At 39.2% G+C, this 22,507-nt stretch overlaps 1 long non-coding RNA gene across 2 annotated transcripts in view; it reads left to right on the top strand.

Annotated features, from left to right (window-relative positions):
* Window positions 1-9,474: 9,474 nt before the first annotated feature.
* LOC148057340 (uncharacterized) overlaps window positions 9,475-22,507 on the top strand; it is a 31,944-nt gene continuing 18,911 nt past the window's right edge. The window contains exon 1 of one of the 2 annotated variants that reach the window (XR_015699474.1): window positions 9,475-9,541. This is a non-coding gene — a long non-coding RNA (uncharacterized LOC148057340). The remainder of the gene's footprint in view (window positions 9,542-22,507) is intronic. The other variant, XR_015699470.1, reaches the window with a different exon arrangement.

The raw sequence follows: 22,507 nt of genomic DNA, 5'->3' as shown, positions 1-22,507 counted from the left end.
CAATTAAAAAAAAGTCCATTTAACAGTGCCTGAATACAAGAACTATTTCTCATACAGACTGTGAAACATCTTCAGTTTGTGTATTAACAGAGCACCAATTCTTTGGCTTGTTAAAGAAGGAAGCGTTCAGAAACTGCATAATAAATTGCTTTGTGGTTAAATTCATTAGATCAATTAGCTTCCAGAGAAGCTGATATAATGTGAAGCTTTTAAATCATCCTTTTGGATTATAGCACAGGAGCTCTGACCACTATCCTGGACTGCTCTTTGTTCAAGAAACAGGCATTCTTGTATTAGAGAAGAACATTAACATTATGAATATCTGAAGGTAATTTCTAGTCAAGGAGTAGAAGAAAGAGAAGAAGAAAAGGTATTTTGCTGTGATTTATTTTTCAAACCACAAATATTTACACATTTATCTAGCCTGAGTAGATGCCTATCTGTGCAGAGGGTAGACAGAGTATCTTTGCGAATCAGAATGCATACTCCATGGCAGATGAGGTTTGCTGATATGCTTTGGAATATTCAACATTCGGAGAATGGCAACCTACTACAAAGATCTGATGGTTATGTGCTCTTGGGTGCTGGTGCAACCAGGAGTCAAGGTTGCACAGCTTTTCTCAGAGAAGTGCCAATAAACTCTGTACCTCATCGTGCTACCTACAAATATGGCGCTTCTCACACATTTCCTAATGATAAAGTTATGTTGGAGCTTCCTCAGGAACTGTTGACTTGTATCCCACAGTTTTAAAATGTGTATGAATGCCTTATTTTCTGACTGTGAGTCATTTAAACGTGTCTCGTCCTCTATAGGACTCACCAAGAAGTCTGAGAGAGAGCAAGGTGGACCCTAAAGATTGTTTTTTTCCTAAGTGCAGCAGTCTAAAAGGTAAGCCTCCACTATAAGATAGTTGCATATTTTCTTTCTACGGGCAGTGGAGAAAGCATGATATCTCAGAAAAAAAACACATTTATTTTAACATTTTTTTAAGACAAAAATCTGTCTTAAATGTAGTGCCCCTGGAAATGCCTATACCTCTCTATCACTTATGGAGGTAGGCAAGAATTTTTAATGGCTACAATTAGGAAAGCCACTGATACATTTTAAAAACTTCTAAAAAGTGCCTAAAAGAGTTTCTTAACCCAAATAACTACTCATATATAGAAATTGCAATCCAATACCTCTCAAATTACTTGAAGCAATTATAAGCTGTTAAAAAGTAGTGATACCAGCTTTCTAAAGGTGCCTGGCTATAATGGGTATGTTGTGGGGTCTTAAATATGACAGAAATATGAGTCTTAATATTGCTAACAATAGGCTTTAACCTAATTATATTTTGTGAAGGAAAACCTATGCTTGGGAGTATGGCGAGAAGACGGTTCTCTGGTGAAAGCATATATATGTGACAGTGAATGTTTAAAAGCTGCTTTGCAGTTTGGATAGTATTGAGACATGAAAGTATTATTTCTTGCAGAGGGTGTGTTTAGTGGAGGCATGAGAAGATGCCTGGAGGGAGTAATAAATGCAGCTGGATACTTTCAAATAGTCATGTGGATACCTGCCTGATAGTGATATAAATGGAGATGACAGACAACACCAAAATACTGTACACTACAGATTCCTTATTAATTTTAAGACAGTGCAAAAAATAGGGAAGTATGATTGTACTGCTCAGTACAGGTGCAGATCATCTATAATGGGACTTAGCACAGCGCTGCATTCTGTTAAAAAAATAGAAGGAACATAATGCATGGATACTCAAGTATTGGCATTATCCTTGCATTGGTAACACCTCCTTATGCTTTGTCCACCTTCTCAATCATTTATTGCAGAAATCCACAGGAGCGAATATTGGCACAGGTGTCTTCACTCATTAATATAATTTTTTTAACCTGTCAACACTATTTTAACCTATATTTCAAGGTTAAATGGCAACCTTTTTCAATCCAGAGACATTGGGTAGCTGACTAGCACTAGTCAACACCCTTTTCCAAATGTCTAGAAATTCTTAATATCACAATAGTAAGAAATTACCTATGAGGGATCTAAATCAGACCATCTTCCCAGCTGGACACTGAAATGTTCATAGTTGGTTTCTAACCTTGATTATGCTTCAGAGAAAAAACAATGCAAAAATCTTACCATCTTTATCAGTAACTGGTACTGAGTCTACATTTTCTTTATCTTTGTATCTTATATAATATTGCAGTGTGTATCATGCAGACCATCAAACATACTATTGAAGCATAGTCTCCGTTGGACTGACAGGATATAAAATACTTACACAGTGTCTTCTCTTGCTTTGTAGTTACAAAGAAAAAATCAAAAAAATCAAAATACATATGAACAAATAAACCTTGTAGGGTTAAAAATGGGCTTTATTATACCAGGAGTGTGAGATTTTTCTTATTTCATTTGGCAAACAGCTGGACAGTGCGTTATAACCACAGTGTTTGTTCTCACTTCTGAAGGAGTATTTTCAAACTGTTCCAGCAGTTACGAGAAGCCACTTATGTCTGCACTGGAGACAAACTGAGAGGCTGGTCTTTACTTAGAACAATTTGTTAAGGATTTACTAATGCTTAACTTTGTTAATCCCTGACGCTGCCACTGGAGATGTTTGCTGAATGGCTTGTGCAAGTCACTTCACATCCTCTTGCCCCATGTCCATGCCTTGAGCATAACACCAGTTAATGTTTCTTTAAAGTATTTTGACCTTTATGTCTGAAAGGTAGTATGCATGAATAAACTGCAAAAAGGATGTTGCAGGAGCATTTTTGTAAGTATCATTATGATTATTTGTAGCGTTGGACTCCTAAATTACTGCACTCACCTTACCTAAGCAGGATGGGTATGGCAATTCCGTCCTAAAAATCACTTTGAATAGAATAAGTAAACATTCATTTTCTCATCTTTCCCTTTGTTGGCCAGGGTTAGAAAGTTTTCAAAGCTGGAAGAGCTTTGTTTGACTCAGCTGTTGAGGTGGATTACAATATCTCCCAGACTTACTTTCCCCTCCCATACACAGATCTGTGTGTGAATAGGTACAGGTATTACTGAATTACTGGAAGGTCATTTGGTAGATGTTTACAACAGATCAGATTTTTATAGCAATGGCGAGAAGTGAAGGGAACACTGTTGCACTATTTATGCTGATATCAAGTTTCACTGACTGCCCTGTATTGTACTACAGGTACAGTAGTTTTCACTTCTAGAAACTGGGAATAATTCCAGAGGAATGCATCTGGATAACATTTGCCTATTACCCTCCCCAGAAAAGAATTAGTCACCAAGGGCCCTATTCATAAAAACTAATTCAGGCCATTTCCACATGAATATCACGTCTTTATGTGGAAAAAGTGTGGAGCATGATTTTTTCTACATAAAGAATCCTTTTCTGTGATTAATGGAGCTGTTTCCCCCTGTCTGTAAATGGACACTTCCTTGCTTTGTTAAAGAGGAGACTGAAGTCCGAAGCAGAAGAAGTGGGAGTGGGATGGATAAGAAACTCCTAGCTTTAAAAAGTATATATGAATAGCATTTGAAAATGGTTACAGTATAAATTATTTGGCTGCTTGAGCAGACGAACACTTAAAAATGTAGAGGAAGAGGGATTAGTCCTTACTGAACACAGAGATTTTTATGAACTGGCCTAACATTTTTCTTAAAGTTTATTTTCCTATTAACTTCTCAGTGTTAAGCAAGCCAAAGCTTCCTTTTTGTGTTGCACTTTGCAAAATCCTACTTCCAGCAGCAATGAGTTAATCATAATGGTGTGATAGCTTTAATCAGCCCGCAAGGTTGATAAATTGGATTGATTGGAATCACATCATTAGTATGTGAATTTTTGGTGGAATTTTAATAGCCACCAGGGGTACACAAGATTTATGGCAGAGTCAGCTTATGATTTTTTTTTGGTTGAATGCTCATTTTAATGTCCTGTAACATACACTAGACCTTGCCTACTGTTCAATTTGTGCTGTGACGAAGGGTTTTAACATACTGTAAGTTCAGATCATTACATTTCATGTGAGATACAGTATATAACTAAAATATTATGTTTTACTTCAATCACTACAGTTTTATTGAAGACATTTAATGCAGTTACAACTACAGCTGCAGAACATTGCCTGAATGAGGCTCACATAGCAGTGAATATTGCTGGGTTTTGATGGATACAGTCCCAGTCTTGGTTTTACCAAGAAAATATTTAGACAAACTTGCGTAGGAGTCTTCTAGATGTTTATGACACTCCCCGATGACAGTGAAATACAATGTATTACATACATTAAGTTAAGAGAAATATGCTGGAAAGAAAAAAAACAGAACCCGACTTTAACTTAGGGGTCCAGACTGTGCGAGTATACTGATTGAATGCTTCTAGTGAAGATGACAAGGAAGAAAAACAGAGTGTTAGGCCTAACTTGATCCATATGATAAATTCTGATGCCACTAGACAGAAATAATGAGATAATGTAACCCATCTGAAACATGAAGAAACAAAATGTTTCCTGTCATAAGAGCCAAACCTTCAACTTGTTACACAGTCATGTGTACACCTGGTCTATGAATTAGACATGTCTGTCAAATTGTGAGCACTCTCTAGGTTTTTCATAAAATATAACAAAATTTTCAACTCTAAAATATCCATGTATTTAAGGATAGTATAGTAAAATGCTATCAATGTCTTTTCCATTGCCATTTTCACTATGGAGCCAACCCTTCTTGTAACAAAAGAAGCAAAGACACCTAATATTGCTGCAGACTTTTCTTCATGCACTGTTTTCTGATTTTCTCTTTTTTTGCACAAGGTCTTACAACACTATAGCATCAGATTATTTGTCATACAGTTTGGAGTTTGAATGCATAGCAAACAACCTAGAACTAAAAGATCCTGAGAACTAAAATTCCTGAGTCACCCAATCCACTACAGAGAAGATCAACGCTGCCACAGGTCAAAAGCCACAGAACTAAGTGGCTTAGTTCTACACAGTTAGTTCACACTAACTTCCTCTAATAAACAGTAAGCCGTTGACTTTATTTGCAATTGAATGTTAGTAGCAGTCTTTGCAGGTGTATAGCCAAGCATTCCCTATTTAACATCAGATGTCTATTGACCATTAAGCAACATAATTTAGAAGTACAGTCAGTTATCACCATTTTGCTAGAAGGATGGTCCTCTGAACTTGCATTTCTGAGTGCACAGAGGCTCCATACTGGAGGGCATGTTTAGTGATCATTTTGTAATGGTATAAAAACATCAGAAACCCAGAAATAAATGGAGCATTCTTGGGCAAATTAGATTAGCTTGAGCTCTTTCCACATGTGATTGTGGATGATCTAATTGGCCTGTGGCAGTAAGTAAGTTATACTGAGTGTTTGAATATAATGCATGTATGTTTACAATAATAAATACATTAGAAGCATTTTTATTGTTCATCTTCCTCTTAACATACTTCCTGTTAGCATGAAGTGCGTAGTACTTGCTGTGGCAAAATTGAATCTTGCTTCATACCAGTGTAAATTATTTTCCTTTGCCTGCAATTTCACCTTTTCTTGAGATCTGTCCTTATTCAAAGGACAGATCCTTCAAAGCAGAACACTATTGAGGAGTCGCAGCCATATAGTACTGCATTTTTACAAAGGAGTTTGCTTGGCACACTTAAAAAAGTTATAAGCATAAAACATTTGCTACCACTCTGATAACAGATATATATTATGAGCTTCTTTCTATGTTGGCTGACTTCACACACTCGTCATCTGATTTCAGGTCCTGTTCACACTCACAGACATCAGTGAAGAAGCAAACAGCATCCTTCTACAGCAAACATGCAAGATGTTTCTGTTTCTGTATGGATCCATTGGTAAAGTGAGGCACAAGAAGTTACAAAGTCTGAGGCAGCCTTACACTAATGGCCTAGCTTTGTATAGTGCAGAGAGCCTTAGGATAGCCACGACAGATGAAATCACAACCCTATCGAATTCTTCAGAGTTTCCCCTAGGCCTCAGTGAGGTCAGAATTTCGCCCTGCAACTTACTGTGTTTGCAGCACAATTTGTGAAGACATCAATTAGATCCTCTGAGGACAAAAAAACACTGGGGTTTGTTCTCAGTACAGAAAATAATAGCTCCTAATAAGCCAGTTTTGTTATAACCCTGCAAAACAGTTCATCTACCACCTTTCATCATGTTCTTTTGATGACTATAAACTCAAACAGCTCTAAAAAGATAGATGGAGGCATGACAAGCAAGAAGGCTAGGGGCAGCTTCAGACACACAGAATACAGTTTGCTTTGTAATACTTTCCTTTTAGCCAATAAATTTAATTTTGTGTTGAAATGAAGTAAAATACTACACAGTATTAACTTGGGTATATAGTATAATAATAATACCTTTGGGTTTTTTTCTTGAGGAGAAACTAGCATCCAGAAAAAAAGAGCTTCTCACATTCAGCTTCTCCAACTGTTCTCTATGCCCTTAAATCTCATTCAGCTACACTATCTGCTTCATATAAACAATCAGTTGTGACTGAGTGACTCCAACCAAGTTACAACAGGGATGAATTTGGCTGTTAGTTACAGAGAGCTTTCTCTGATAGTGATTTCAATCCTCAGAACAGTTTTCTGGGTGTTTGGGAAGTTTCAGATTCATGCTTACAGTTTGGCCTGCAATAGACAAGAAGCAAATCACAAAGCCCAGTTCTTCAGAAGTACACCATCATGGATCTCCTGGTCTTGACAACATAGTTTTAGCCTAATCACTAAATGATGTTTCCTATAAAAAGATGAGTTCTGAAACTCTGTATGCACCGAATGCATAAGCAGAAAGAAAAGAAACCACACATCATTAAAAAAGGTTGCATTTCTTACCTCTAAAAACCCTAGAAAAATATTAATATAGAATGTATTCCTTTATCTAATTCTGTTCTCCACTGCTGGTGTTATTTTTCGCTTTAGGTAAAAGAAGCTACTACTCATACTAGTAACAAAGATCACTGCCTTTATCTTCACAAATGTAAGAAGCTTTCTGCATGTCTGACCTGAAGGAAATTGCTTACTCCTTGTAAATAATTATACACACAGTACCAGCTACCAGAGACAGTATACTTTTTGCATCTCCCCACTGCTGTAATTCATGTGTATGTGCGACATAATTTGAGTGGGAGATTAAACTTCCGCTGAAATGCTAACTAACTGCCAAAAGATACAGAAAATTTCAGTAAGGGATGAATGCCACCCAAAACAATTAATACAGCACTAGCAGAGCAGAAATTTTTAATACAGTTAGATTTCTCTTCATCTGTTCTCAGCATTGGTATCCTTTTTGACCCAAGGGTAGCCACTGGGGCTGGGAAGGAAAGTAAGAGGTTTGCAATTTACTTCCACTTCAGATTAGGACTTGGATTTCTATGGTGCCATCTGTTTATTCAGGTTCAAGTTCTCTGCAGACAGCAGGGATGAAGCAAGGGGAGCCAATTTATTCCTTCCTCATTCCAAGCCTCTTCTTGAACAAGTCTCTGCCCAGAAGCTCTTTCACTCTTAGCTGTTCTTCAGGTTTCTGCTACAAGTGTCTGTGAGGTTTCCTGCTGGTTGCTTTGCATTCTTCTGCAGTGTTTCCGCTCTGCTCTTTTAAATCCCACCCCTTACTCCCACCTTCTTCTTAGTAAAATGGGAAAATCCTTTCAAACAGGGGTCAGTCCCTTACTCAGTTTGCATGTGGCCTGTTAAGTTTGATGATTCTGCTTGTTTGTACCACTGAGAAGCTTTACTGGTCTGTTAGTTACATTTATTATGGAGAAAGCATACTATTGTGTGTACTACCTTCAAAAAGTTTCTTCAAGCCTGGATGCCATTATATTAGGCCAAATCACAGCTGTCCACCTTTTATTGCTGAACTAAAAAAAAATACTTACTTTTTTTTCCTGTCTGGTTTTGACCCAATCTCCAGTCCAAGTTCATACCCATAGATTTTGTAGGAATATAGCTGAGGTTCTTCACAAAATGATCTCCCTTATGGTTGCTACTGGAGATCTTACACATCTGAGAGGAGTTTCCTTAAAAGAAAGTGTGAGACATGGATGCATGTTTATACCTAGTACTTGTTTCTAGGACAGCTTGAGGTAACAGCCTAACTCTATCTCTCAGCTCAGCTTGCTTTAGCTCCATAATATATATCTATGCTCCTGCTCCTGAAGGTTTCGGGCTTTTCAGGGATATGATTCTCATCTCTGTGAAGTCCAATTCAGATTGCTCTAGAACAGTAAAAAAAAAAGAAATCCCAAACCTTAATGTTGTCATAGATATAGTTTCTCCTTTGCAAATGTCATACATTCTCATTTATATTCTCATACAAATGAGAATCAGGTCCTAATTTTCTAATGGGATTTGACATTGAAAGAACTCTTCAAATCAAAGATCTAAATTGGCTGCTTTTGAATTCAATTCCAAATTAAATGGAAAACGGCTTTGTCTCTCAGTATAAATCTCTAATGGTATCTGGCCTTGCTGACATTTACAGGACTGCTGCTCTATATTTTCACTATGATACAAGCACTCTCTCTGGGGAAAACACCATCAAATTGTAGCTCTTCTGGCAGCTTTCTACAGTCAAATTTCTTTGCATCCACTTCCTTTCCTGTTATTTTGAAGTGGAAATCCCATGGCTGTAAATGTGAAAACACATTATATCAAGTCAAATCATGACTGTAGTTACTGGATTTTTTCTAGCTCTGGTGTCTCTGCGTCTAATTTAAACTTCATGTCTCACTTTCAGCTTGATCCAAAATTTTCTCACCAGAAAGCAAGGCAGGAAACTAGTCAGCTTTGCCTTCTTTATTTTCATTTCAGAAATGAAATGCTTCGGGGGCGGGGGCAGGGGGGGATGTGTGCCCATTTCCCTTTTGCAGCATAAAATACAGAAAGTTTTAACATAAGTGTATAGTGCAATGCCCAGCTCTAGACATCTGATTTGAGTCTACAGAGGCTCCAGATGGACATTCAAAGCACCCAAGTGAAAAGCCTGTATTGACTGCCTCGTGAATGCTGCTCAGATACGAAACAAGAACCCAGAAATACAGGGACTGCCACACAGAAACGTATTGCTAGTCCATCTATCCAATTTCCTATTTCCAGCAGTAACCATATCAGATCCTTCAGCTGATTCATAGATAAACACATGAAATCCTGAACTAAATTGTTGGGAAATAATTAAGTAGCAGGGAGAGTTTCTTAATTAATCCTCAGTGAATGACTGAGGATTTGGATAACTTTGTCTTTTTAAATCTTGGCTTTAGTAGCCGAGTACTCCTTTAAGGTTGTTACACACTCAACCTTCTGTGGGTACTAGCAAGCCTTGCTAAAAAATATGCAACGAGTCCAAAGGGCCAATTGTATATTCGGTGAAAAGGATTTCATTTTATTAATGTTAAACTCGCTGCATCCCAGATTCTGTGTACAACTTGTTCAGACTCCTTTCTGGACCATCAGTCTCTGTCAGTCCATGAAGGCTGAAACTCTTATCTCTGTGAAAGCTGGAGTGCAGGTAAGTACAGGGCTGTTTCATAATCAGGTCACAAAGAACCTGTGCTTTGTTTGTGGGTTTGTTTTTATTATTTCTGAAGGGTTTTGCTCTTTTCAAAAGAAATTATTCTAGTGCTGTCAAGGCAGAACCACTTTTTCAATTTTTTCCCCTTCCAACTATTAGAGAATTTGAGGATTCAGCAACATTTTATTTTCTTCCAGCTTTCACTGTTGTTCAACCTGTGGCTGTTGTTTATGAATGAAGAACTGTTATAAAATGAGGCTGATAAAGCCTCATCTAAAATCATTATCAGCAACTACTTCCTCGGTTTGGGAGTACAATAGATGAATAGAGTACTCTGCACCTGAATGCTGCTCATCTTATATAATGAATAAGCTTTCACCAAAGTGCCAAAACCTCTCCCCTGCATGTTAGTCAGTCTTAAGATGTACCAAAATTTAAAATAACTTACTCAACAGACACATTACTTGTTCTGATTTGTTTAAAGCAAGTTTGCATGAAATGTAAAATGTAACTTCTGGAGCTATACTTCTCCTCTGCATGAGATTTTTAAAGGCTGATTCAGGATTAAAAATGAATTTGAGGTCCCTGGGCTAAATTCTGATTTTGCATTTCACCAATGTCATGGATTAGCTGGAAGAGAATGGAGTGTCTCTGGGTTATACCAGTATAAGTAGGTCTGCAAATTTAGGGCCCAAGTTACTCTGACAATAACTTCTTTTTATTCAGCAAATATTTATATACAGTTTCTGATGTTTTTGGCCCGTGTTTTCTAAGTTTGTTCCAAGGTAAAATGTAATAATTTCTCTGAGAAAACACAGGTTTTGAGGCAAATATAAAAGTTAACTTCTCTACTCAAAGAATTGCATTCAGAAGCATCATCATTTTAACAGCAGAACAGGCTTCTATCAGCAAAAAATAAAATATTTTGCCAATGCAAAACAGTGAGTGTCTTTAAATAGTGCTCAGCTTCCACTGAAATTCAACAGAAATTAGCTGCATAAGCCAAAGACTATTAGGCTTCCCTGAAACTTTTAAGCTTAAAGCTTCTAGTCTTTATTGACCATTCTATTTTCATCACTCTTGCTGGCAGTGAACTGAAAATATTTTTCCATACTCTCAGTAGTACTTCTCCTTTTATCATCAGTTTTACCACATAAGGTGAACACAGGAACAGCAAAGATTAAAACCAAAATATTTTTCCTAGATTCATGGAATTTTGTCATAAAGCAAAGTGTTTATGATTAGACTATTTGTGTGACTTTATGTTAATTTTTGTTCAGTGTTCATTAGTAAGAAACAGTGAGTGAATTTATTCCATTTCACTCATTTTATTACAATATCTGTATTCCATTAATGGCAAAACCAAATGGTTTTGTTTTCCTTTTTGATGGACTATATATATTTTCACTCACAACTCCTACTATTTCAAAAAAATCTACATTTCTCTTTTATTTACTCAGATGAGCAAAGTTTCATTTATTTAGCATACACCATCAATCAAAAAAAAGTTTGTGCATATTTTCAAGACTGCCTTGATAAAACATGCTCTGTAAATATCAAGTGTTACTTCAGCAAGCATTTAATTATATTATTTTCCAATGCGTAAATATAAACCAGAATGAGACTGCATGCTGAAACATGGAAAAAAGAAAGCAGATGAAATGATTTAGAATTAAAACCCTGGATCCAGATATCTCTGCTTTGGTATATCAGAGAGATCAGTCATGGTTTTTAACTGATCTCTTTTTAATCTTTGAACAAAGAACTGGAGTGGAATTTGGGCTCCTTGTTCTTTTCAGTTATTATTTTATTTGTATTAACAGAAGTGGGTTAGGAATATAATAGAAAATAAAATGTCTTTGGTGCTAAGCATTTGTAATCTAAGTAAACAATATTCAGCAAAAAGAAGACAACAATATGACAGAGTAGAAATCAGCTACTTTTCTAGGGTAATATACAGGGTAATGACCTGCAGCTGTTGTGCTTATTGCATTATTTTTAACAGCCCTTTGTAGAAAGGCCTAGAATTGCAGGTCACAGGGAAAAACTTCGAGATTTAAAGAAGGCCTAAAATTGTAGACTGTAGATCCAAGTGCTTTATCATAGATCAACTCATATAACAAATCCTATAGTATTTCTACCATCGGTTAATGACAGGATTAAACACGATGGCCTGGATGGTTCTTTGGTTCAAGAAGACCATAAATCATGTCTTGCAAACTGGGAAGGGGAATGATCCCTCCCCACAAACTCTGATTTTCACAGTCATTTCATAGTATCTGGCCATCTAGTAGAGACATAATACTAGGCTATATAGACGTTTGATCTTATGCTCTATGAGGTCATGTAGTCTTTGATTATCATCCTATGAAAGTTTAACTTCAAATATAACCTGTTCTCACTGTGTCCTGATTCCTTGTCTACCGTTCTCACTTTTCCTTACATTCTCCCATATGTAGCCAGCATTAGCAGAGAATACCACCTCGCATGGGTTTTATCTGATACTGCTTCCTATGGGGGTTGGATATGAATGGAGAATGGCATTTGATAATCTCTGACTCTATTGTAAATTAAATTTAAATTGAAAGCAGCTGTTTCTTTTAAAGTGAAAGACACATCTGCATTAAATATAATACAACTTCATCTAGCTTGGGCTGTCAACACTTCAGTAAGTGTCAGACAGAAAATTCATATGGTTTTAGTCTTGTCACTGACTGTCATCCATTTCCTAAAGCTTTTGAAGTCTTTTCAGAAAGGTGGGCAGGAACTGATTTAAGTCGTTTTTAAATAGTTAAATAATGACTTTCCTCTCTTCCCCTTACAAAGTACACAGTTTGATGAATTTGGATAGTCGAGTACTAAGGTTATCAATACATGAGTAGTGTTTGCCTTTGATGATGGTGACTCATGAGCACTGGATTAACCAACAACAAAGGAGGCAGTTGGGAACCAGTCAGGCCTAAACTCACAGCCACTCCTGGGACAGACCTTTTCTGGAGGTTGGCACATGGGTGTTGCAGCTGTGAAAGCTCAGCATATGAGTGGCTACAGGTGTTGGCTTTGTTTTTTCTCCACATATATTTGTAGGAAAATGGGCATCAGTGCCAGGGACAAAGAAAGGTTGTGCCAAGCTGTTACAGAAAAAGAAAATTACTTGTGACACAATACAATCCATATTGCTTGTATGACAGTTATATGGTGTTCTGGAGAATTGTGTTTCTGAATAATAATGGTGGTTCTGGCAATGTTGGCAGTAACACTCAATAGAGAGTCAAACAAAGGGAATTTTGTTTCACATTCATATCTTTGGTAGTCAGGCATTTTGGAATCCTATAATCACTGTGTTTTCCTTTTCTAGTTTCAATTAGGTCCTTCTTCCAGTCCTGTACATTTGTTTCCCCTGGTTTAAGCAAGATTATCTAATAGAGTTTTAAATTAAATGCCCTTAAAATTACTCATTCAAATGTGATTGATTAGGTGGGTAAAACTGTCTCCATCTTTGGGGGGAAAAAAAGAGGAAAGGAATAGAGATGAAAAGGAAAAAAAAATGCAGAGGAAATCTGTCTACAAGGAATTTTTGCACAAAAGTTTTATCTGAGGTGGAGACAAGGATTACCTCCTGTCCCTACATTGTACTGATAAAGTGGTGCAATCCACAAATTGAGTAGATCTTTTGGCCAAATCCAATATCTCTTCTTCTGGAGAATGACTCCAGAGTTTTGAAATCTGACCTTGAAATTTTTCAATTCAACAAGTTCTCTGTGGCATGGAAAGTATTTCTTTTCTTCTGAACTCCTTTCCTTACCAGTTCTTCCCTACTTGTCTGCATTCTGGCAGAAGGAGAGAAGGAGGCACAAGGTGCAAATGTCTGACTAGCACAGGGGGAGCAGGGTTGGAGGTGACGGTGCTCTGGAAAAGGGAGGGATCCACTGCCCAGCCTGCTGATACCAGGCATAGTGGTCACGAGCAGAGCTGGGACTCTGACATCCGCTCAGATGCTCAGCTGGCGATGCCCCTTCCCTGGAATCCTGAGAAGAAAAACTGCATTGAAAGACAAAATATTATCCTCTCTGGTATAATTTTAGACTATTTCTCATTCTTTTTAGCCCACTTTCCTATTTGTTCATTTGGTGTTTTAGAACAAGATCCTAGAAACAATCCCGAAATAGCTTGTCAAAGTCATGTGTTACATGCAAGAGACTGATTGGTGGAGAATACAGTCTTCAGAGAATTTGGCGGGACTTGGATTCCTCTGCAGACTTTTCTCTTTTCTTTAAGGAAACAGGCAATATGAACTGTGGAAAGTGGAGCAACTTTCCAATCCAGCCTTCTGTCCAGGAAGAGAAATCTTTCTTTAAAAATAAAAGCCCTGGACCACAAAGATAATAATTCTGCACACAAATAAACCCCCATCTGTGTATAGAGTATGTCAAATTTGCTGTTGCCTCTCAGACAGGATAATGTTTTACTTGCATGCTTAACAGGTCTGTTTAAGTAATGCTAAACAAAGTAATTAGGTGATAAGTGGGATTTGCTGCACTAATTTGAAGTATATCTAGTTTTGGCTTTAGGAAGGGCCAGTGTCTGACACTTTGTAACAAGCAGCAAAAACAAGAAACAAATGGGAAGTAATCTACCTATCAGCACTGGATTTTTTCCTAATCTTTAATAACTAACAATAGACTTACACCTCGAAGCACAGAAATTAGTGTCACTTCCAGACTGTTGAAGTTGTGACTGCTTGGGAGATACTTATTTTCAGTAAGTGTATCCTTACAGTAAATGGTATCACTCTTACTGAGGACCTGTTTGAGCTATTCAGTTAGTTTTCAGGGTATAGTTTGATCTTCTTTAATCTCTAGCCCACTTTGCAAAGCAGTGGTCCTTTGTCTTTTTTCTTTGGGAATTTTAGCTATACAGAGTTTTTTGTTATTTATTTGGAAAGTAAATCAGCTTAACTTGTGGAATTTCTCACTAAAGGCCTATATTTTTTGACCTCTGGTTTGACCTTTGCTTCAGGCCTTTTTCATTTCTTGCATGATTTCTCTTTATTACTAATAACTTTCCCAGATGATCATTTACCAAAATAGCTGTGTAATCCCTCCCGTGTTTCCCATCACTTGGGTACAAACCCTGATAATTTAGCACCTTGTCATAAAGAAATACCTCTCTCTCTCTGCATACAAATTCCTGGACTCCTCAGTCCAGCAGACTTTGTTAACTAATTTGCAAGTTTTTCCCTGCTGAAACCTAGAACTGCCTTTATAGGCCTGACTTGGCTAATTCTTCTGTTTGATATAAACTAGGTCAACTTCTGGTTAGCTCACGCAAGGTGTGGAGCCAGTGGTCATTCCTCTCTCTGGTTCAATGATCACCTGGTGAAGGAAGCAGGATTATCCTGACCCTAACTGTGACCTCCAGTCTCTACTGAGGGACCCTGGCTGCCATTCCCATACCTGCCCTGCTTGGGGCAGTGGGATAGTGTCCCTGTTGGTGAGGCCACTGCCTCGGCCAGCCTCGTCATGGCGCTCAGCTGCCAGTGCCTGGCTCCTGCTCCTGGCTGGCCCTCACCGGCCCCTGACAACATGTTCCTACTTGATTCTCTTCTAATGGTTTTCCCTGGATGATTTAGACCCAACCAGATTAAAATTCTGTCCTATTTTATTTCTTTATAGTTTGTAGAATCATAGAATCATAGAATCATAGAATCATAGAATTTCCTGAGTTGGAAGGGACCCACAAAGATCATCGAGTTCAACTCCTGTCCCTGCATAGGACAACCCCTAAATTCACACCATATGTCTGAGGGCATTGTCCAAATGCTTCTTAAATATTGTCAGTTGTATGGGTTTCTCCTGACGTTTTCTGCCAGAGGCTCCAGGTGAGACCATGCTCCCCAGCTGCAGTGTAGAGCACATTTTGAACAGCTGGTCCTGTCCAGACAGGCCCAAGAGCTAACGCATGAGCTATTTCCTGTTTGATATGCTCAAAGGCTTGTTGTTGCTCAAGACCCCACTCAAAATAGTTCTTCTTTCAGGTTACTCAATAGAGAGGGCTCACAAGCTAACTACAGCCTAGAATATGCATTCTCCAGAACCCCACAAGGCCTTGGAAAGCTTGTGTTTCCCTCCTGTTAGCTGGTGAAGACATAGTTGCCGTCTTATTGACCACATTCATAGGCACATGGCAGCATCCATCCTGCTATTTTATTCCCAAAAACTGAATCTTCTGTGCAGGTCCCTTGACCTTGCTTTTCTTTATGGTGAAACGAGCTTTCAGAATAATCTGAATTACTCTTTTTCCCTTCTTGAACACTTCTTCTGCCTTGTTTCCCCATAAGATGATGTCATCAATGCATTGTAGATATTCAGGGGCATCACCCTTTTCCAGTGCAGTTTGGATTAGTCCATGAAAAATGGTGGGGCTGTGTTTCCACCCCTGGGGCAGTTGATTCCAGGTGTATCGGACACCCCTCCACGTGAAAGCAAACTGTGGCCTGCACTCTGCTGCCAAAGAAATTGAGAAAAATGCATTGGCAATGTTAATTGTAGCATACCACTTGGCTGCCTTTGACTCCAGTTCATATTGGCGCTCTAACATGTCTGGTACAGCATCACTCTGGTGGTATCACTTCGTTCAGACCACGATAGTCTACTGTTGACCTCCACCCTCTCTCAGACTTTTGCACTGGCCATATGGGACTATTAAAAGGTGAGTGAGTCTTGCTGATGACTCCTTGGATCTCCAGTTGATGAATCAGCTCATGGATGGGAGCCAGGGCGTCTTGGTTTGTGCAATATTGCCTCTGACGCACTGTCCTGGTAGCAGTTGGCACCTGCTGTTGTTCAACTCGCAGCAATCCCACAGCAAAGGGATCTTCTGAGAGGCCAGGCAGGGTAGGTAACTGTTTGATCTTCTCTGTGTTCACAATGGCTACACCAAAAGCCCATCGGTAGCCCTTAGGGTCCTTGAAGTACCCTCTCCTGAGGTAGTCTATGCCAAGGATACAAGGGGTCTCTGGGCCGGTCACAATGGGGTGCTTTTCCCATTTGTCCCCTGTTAAACTCACCTCAGCCTCCAATACAGACAATTCTTGGCATCCCCCTGTCACTCCAGAGAACCAGATGGGTTCTGTGCTCCTATATCCTGATGACACCAGCATACACTATGCACCAGTGTCTACCAAAGCCTTATAGTTCTGTGGGTCTGATGTGCCATTGAACACACACAGTCCAGTATACCTCCTCATCCCTTTCCCCCTCCTGGCCGAAAACAGGGACCCTCTATTCCCATTTCTCATCAGAGTATTCACTGTTTGACCCTTGCAATGCCAGACCAGAAGTCCTCTCACCAGGATCAAGGGAGGTGATTTCAGTTCATCTATGAGACCGCTGATTGCCTTCTTGTGTCTCTACAGTAAGTAAGCTGACAGCCTTCTTGGGTGGCCCGTTCTTAACAGCTGTCTTCTCTCTCAGTTTGCGTACACGGGCTTCCAGCTTAAAGGTGAGTTTGCCATCCCACTTCTTCATGTCCTCCCCCTGGTCATGCAGGAAGTATCAGAGTGCACCACGCAGCATGCACCTGGGGCTCTCTTTCCCTCTGACTGGGGCAGGAAAGGACTGATTTCTTGGGGCACCAAGGTACAGGCCCTTAGGGATGAGGAGGTACAGAGATTTTCTTCAAAGTTTTGGAGCCAAGAAGGCACTCTGTCCACAGTTGGTATATCCATATCCAGGCAGTACATCGTTGTCAAGCTGTTAGAATATGACACTGAGGCACTTTGAATCCCCTTCCTCCACATGGGCTATGTGCACAAGACATCCTCTAAATCTTTGGAGACCTCATCATCATCTAGATCACTGTAGATGCCTTCCAGCACCACTGATTCTCTCAGGTACTGGATACCTCCATCTGCAGGAGTCCACTTTCCTGGGGAGTTCACAAGATCTTCCTTAAATGGATATCTTGCCCTCACACTTGAGAAGAGCCATCTCCAGAGACTGAAAATTGCTACCTTTTTTCCAATTCCTCTCTCAATTCCTCAGTTTCTAGCAAGGGATCCCAGCTGTTAGGCTTCCTTACCTTCCAGTTGCTGACTGTTGGCTCCATTATCCCAGCATCAGAGCAGCCAGGCAGCAATCCGCTCACCTGGCTGGCAGCTGTAATCTTTCCTCATGTCTCGAAGTTCTGATGAGGTCAGGGGAGTTTCCGCTTCCTGTTTGAATTCTCTCACTCCTTCCTCCAATTTCTTTGTCGAAAGACCAGCTTCTTGATCAAACCTTTCCTCTTCTTCCTCCTCCCTTACTAATCAATGCTATGGACCCGTTGTTCTCCTTGTCCACTGTTTCTTTTTCACTACTGGGACAATTACTGTAGTTGTTGTTTGGGTCCCTGTCTCAACCATGGTGTCCTCAGATGCAGTTTAGGTCACTGTCTCAACCACAGTCCTTTCAGAGTACTGAACTGTGGCTCGATAGCACAGGCCAAGCCCCAGTAAACTGCTAGAAGCTGTTGATTTTCACTGGCGTAGGCAAGGCACCCTTCTATCAGGTGGCAGTCAGTTTACCAGGGTTGCTTGCCTGTTCAGGTGCAAAGTCCCAGGTTATGCAAGGTGATAACCATCCTAGGAATCTGCCCAAATCCTTCCACACACCCTGCCACCCAGGGACCAGCTGCCTCAGGACACATTTCAGTATCGCCTCACCCAAAAGTTGTCTTCTCTCTCACACCAGGATGAAACCAGATTTCACAAAACCCATAATATGCCAACAGTATTAATTAGTACTATTGAACAGCTCACATAAAGGTCAACAAGGACCTCAGGAGCCTGCATGATAAAACCATCCACATCAATCCTGGGTAGGAAGAGGGAGATGTATTCTCTCATCTCCACAAGAAAGCTCACCCAGCACAGCAAGGCCATTAATGCCAGGGCAAAGCACATAGCCATTATTTGTATTAACATGTTCCCAAGCTGAGCAAAATAAAGAGATAACCAGTGCAGCCAACAAACTCCGTGACCTGCACAGGAGCTTGCCACTAAATAACTACCATATCTATAGCACGCTTAATACAAAGCTGCCGTTGTCTCATGCTCCACCTTTCAATTGCCAAAAAGGACAGTGGTGGGTTGACCTTGGCTGGACACCAGGTGACACCAAGCCACTCTATCACTCTCCTCAGCAGGATTGGGGGGGGAGAAAATGAGATGGGGAAAAAAAAAGCAACTCGTGGGTCAAGATAAAGGCAATTTAATAAAAGCAAAAGCAAAGTCTACATGCGGAAGCACAAAGAAAAAATATTTATTCTCTACTTCCCATCAGCTGGTGACGTCCAGCCACTTCCTGGCAAGCAGGGCTTCAGTATGCACAGCAGATGCTCCAGAAGACAAATGTCATAAAAAATGAATGCCCCCACTTCCTCTTCCTTTCTCTTAGCTTATATACTGAGCCATGACGCCATACGGTATGGAAGATCCCTTTGATCAGTTTGGGTCAGCTGTCCTGGCTGTGTCCCCTCCCAAGATGTTGCCCACACCCAGCCTACTGGTGAGGGGGGAGTATTGGAGAGACAGCCTGGATGCTGTGCAACCATTGCTCAGCAGCAGCCAAAACACTGGTGTGTTATCAACACCTTTCTAGCTACCAATACAAAGCACAGCACTATGAGGGCTGCTATGGGGAAAATTAACTCCATCTCAGCCAGACCCAATACAATGGTGTGTCATATAATTAACTGTAAGACTGTGCTTTGAATAGTGGTAACTAGTACATCAAACCGGATTCCTGCTACTCAGAGTTTGATGAATATGAGGGAAATAAATACTGAGAAAAGTAAGACATTTTCTGACAGGTATTTTGAATTTTACATAGGTCAAGAAACTTTTAATCTCTCTGGGTTTTGTTTTTTTAAAAAATCCTTTGGCAAAGTCCATTCTCTATTGTGTCAGCTATCACATGCTCCAAAAGAAGCAGACTATAAGCCAACACATTTATTACCATGGAGCCCTGTCAGAATCTGTGATCAAGCTGATGAAGCACCCTGGGAGCAGAGTGGAGCAGAGCAGGCGCACAGATCTGCAGCAGCATGCTTCTGCATCATGCAGATGCACCTCAGGGAGGCTGGAACCCCATCCCATGGGATACTGTGGCACACGAGACTGCTCAGCAGTTTCATCTGTCCTACCCGTGCAAAACAGCTGAATCACCAAAGAAGCATCAGTGGGATTTCCAGGAATAAATTTTATTTTTAACATAATGGGGACACCATCAGTGGACCTGTTTCTGTTTTGATCAATACCAGAGCTGTCTAACATTGTACAGATGCTTTTTGAGATATTTCTTTAGGTGTCATCCTATTGGATGACAGAATATACATGCCATTTTTAGATTATATGCCTAAAGCATAACAGATATTTTAGCTAGTATATGACAGGCAAAACTAAAATGTTAAGAACTGTGAAAACTTGGAATGAACTTGAATATGTATGACCAGGAAAATGTGGAAATCTGCTATGTGAGATAATAGAAGCACTTATTTACTTTTTTAAAAGTTATAAAAAATAAATTAAGAAGATGGGGAAAGGGATTGACTCACTAGTCTCTTGGCCAGAAAGCCACCAAAAGCTTTTGTAATTGTTGGTAGGCAGATTATTCCCACAACCCTTTGTTGTTTAGCCACACATTGAACAATCATTTGTTTCACAACATTAAACCCTGAGGACCTCTATGGTAGCTGCTTCTGAGAAACCACATGAAGGTTAATCCTGGGCTAATATGACGGTCTAACAGGTCAGCTGTCCAGGCAAGAGTTCATACCTCTGCATAGCCTACCTTGGCAAAGTCTTTAATTTTGTAGGTTAAAACCAGCCTTATTCTGTTCATTGTGTCTCACAATGAACCTCTCCTACTGATACAGATAACCAGAAGCATCTAGAGAATTCAGTCTCCTGTAATTATTTAGAGCTTTTATAGGGCTTTAAAATGTAACATGTTGCAGCAAACAGTTTTTCTTGGCTTGTCAATGAAAACAAATATCTCTATACGTCCCTCTTGCTTCCTTTCAACATTCCTCTCCCACAGTACTGCACTAAAGTACAGTCAGTCAGTCATTGCATATGAGAGCCAAGGCATATCCAGGTTTTTGTACAGAGGACTTAAATCTACTCTTTGGAAGCAGAACTAGAAGTTTCGGTCTAGAAGAAAAATATACTCTAGAGTACAATGATGTATTGCGCTCTTTTCGTATGTATATTCTTGGGAAATCGGTAACGTTACTGTGATATGGCTAGCCATATGTTACATGAAGGGCTATATGTTATGAATTATAACAGAGATGGGATCCAGAATGTCTACTGGCAATGGAGTATAGCATTACCACACAGAGCTTTATTACAAAAGTAAACTGCAGTTTTGATAGTGGATTCCTCATTCCTGGATGTATTGACTATATTTGTTTCATGGAAGAGATTAATGGAATGTTTAAACAGAGATTTTGCAACCTTCATCTTTGTTGGTAGATGCTTTTGTCTTTCTGTCTTAGCTTGAAGCATCATGTGTCTTTCAATAGATCTACTTGACAGTTGACATTTTCTGCTTTTACTTCTACTCCAGCTGCTAATTGCATATTTACAATCCTTCAATCAAGAGGAAAAGAGAAACAGATTAGAAAAATTTTCAGTCTGTCAAGCAAACCATACATATAATGAAACATCCACTCATTAAACGTAGAGAACTTTTATAGCTTTAATAATAAGTGTTATAAAGGGCACAAAGGTATTATTAATTCTGAAGGAATGCAGGACTGGAAAAACAGTAAGTCATTTTGACAGTTGCTATGAAGACTATTACCAAATGTTATGTTTACTTGACTAGGTTCAATTTATAAAACAAGACCCGTAAAAAATCTACAGCCTAATCAATTGAGATGCCCTGTAACAAACAGCAGTTAATGGAGTGAGGTTCTGATATATTGATTAATGATTGAATTGTGATCGTGGATTTTACAAAATTAAGATAATTAGTAATGTGAGCTGCTTTTGTACATTAAATGAAACACTGTGGCAATGAATTAAAATGATAGAATAAAGATTTAACACTGTAAATGTTTTTTTCTAAGTTAAGGAAGTTAATATATCTGAATGTGCTATTATCTTTCTAACAGGAATTCACAAAGGTGTGTTTATTATGCAAATATAGATACAAGAGCTTTTGTTCCCTTGCTGTAATCACCGATTAAATTTCTCCATACATCTCTCATGAAAATTAAGTTTGGGGGACATGAGAAATTCTCTTCTGGTTTTGAGTGAGCTGGTTGCAATCCTGAACATAATCAAGCAAGCTGACAGTATGTATGATTATATATGATACCACTCTGCAGGAGACAGTTCCAATATTGTATCTGCACCCCTCCATTCATTATTGGCAAACATGTGCCTGGAACTCATTGCAATGTTACAATTGGCATTTTGAAATACTGTGATTTCTTTTTCTTGTAGTCAGGACTTGGATTCCCCATAGGATTTATGCACACTGCATTGTATTATTCAGTACATGTTCATGACTTCCACTAGTATTAGGAAAAGCTATGTGTATACATTCAGAGTAGAATATATCCCATAGTGGATTTCAGAAAATATAACTACAGTTGCTTTAAAACATGAGGTTAACAAAATAGGAACTGAAAGACAAGGAAGGGAAAACAAGCAATTTAAAAACCATTCACCCAGTAGGTTTGATCCTGTTCCCATTCTCTCCATAGTAAATCATGAGTTACTTTACAAAAGTCAATGCAAGTTGGCATAAAGCTGGTAGGAAATCAAACTTGAGCCTATCCTGCTTAAAACCTGAAATATGTTCTGGGTTTTAAAGCAGCCATTACCCTGAAACCTGAAAACTGATAGATGCATTCAAACCATTCATTAGGTCACAAAATATTCTTTATAAGACCAAAACTGACTGTGGC

The sequence above is a fragment of the Nipponia nippon genome, unplaced genomic scaffold (assembly GCF_047370975.1).
Source record: "Nipponia nippon isolate SJK-2023a ecotype South Korea unplaced genomic scaffold, ASM4737097v1 scaffold_1, whole genome shotgun sequence".
NCBI classification, from domain to species: domain Eukaryota; kingdom Metazoa; phylum Chordata; class Aves; order Pelecaniformes; family Threskiornithidae; genus Nipponia; species Nipponia nippon.
The sequence above is the reverse complement of the archived record's forward strand: the minus strand, read 5'-3'. Positions and strand labels throughout refer to the sequence as shown.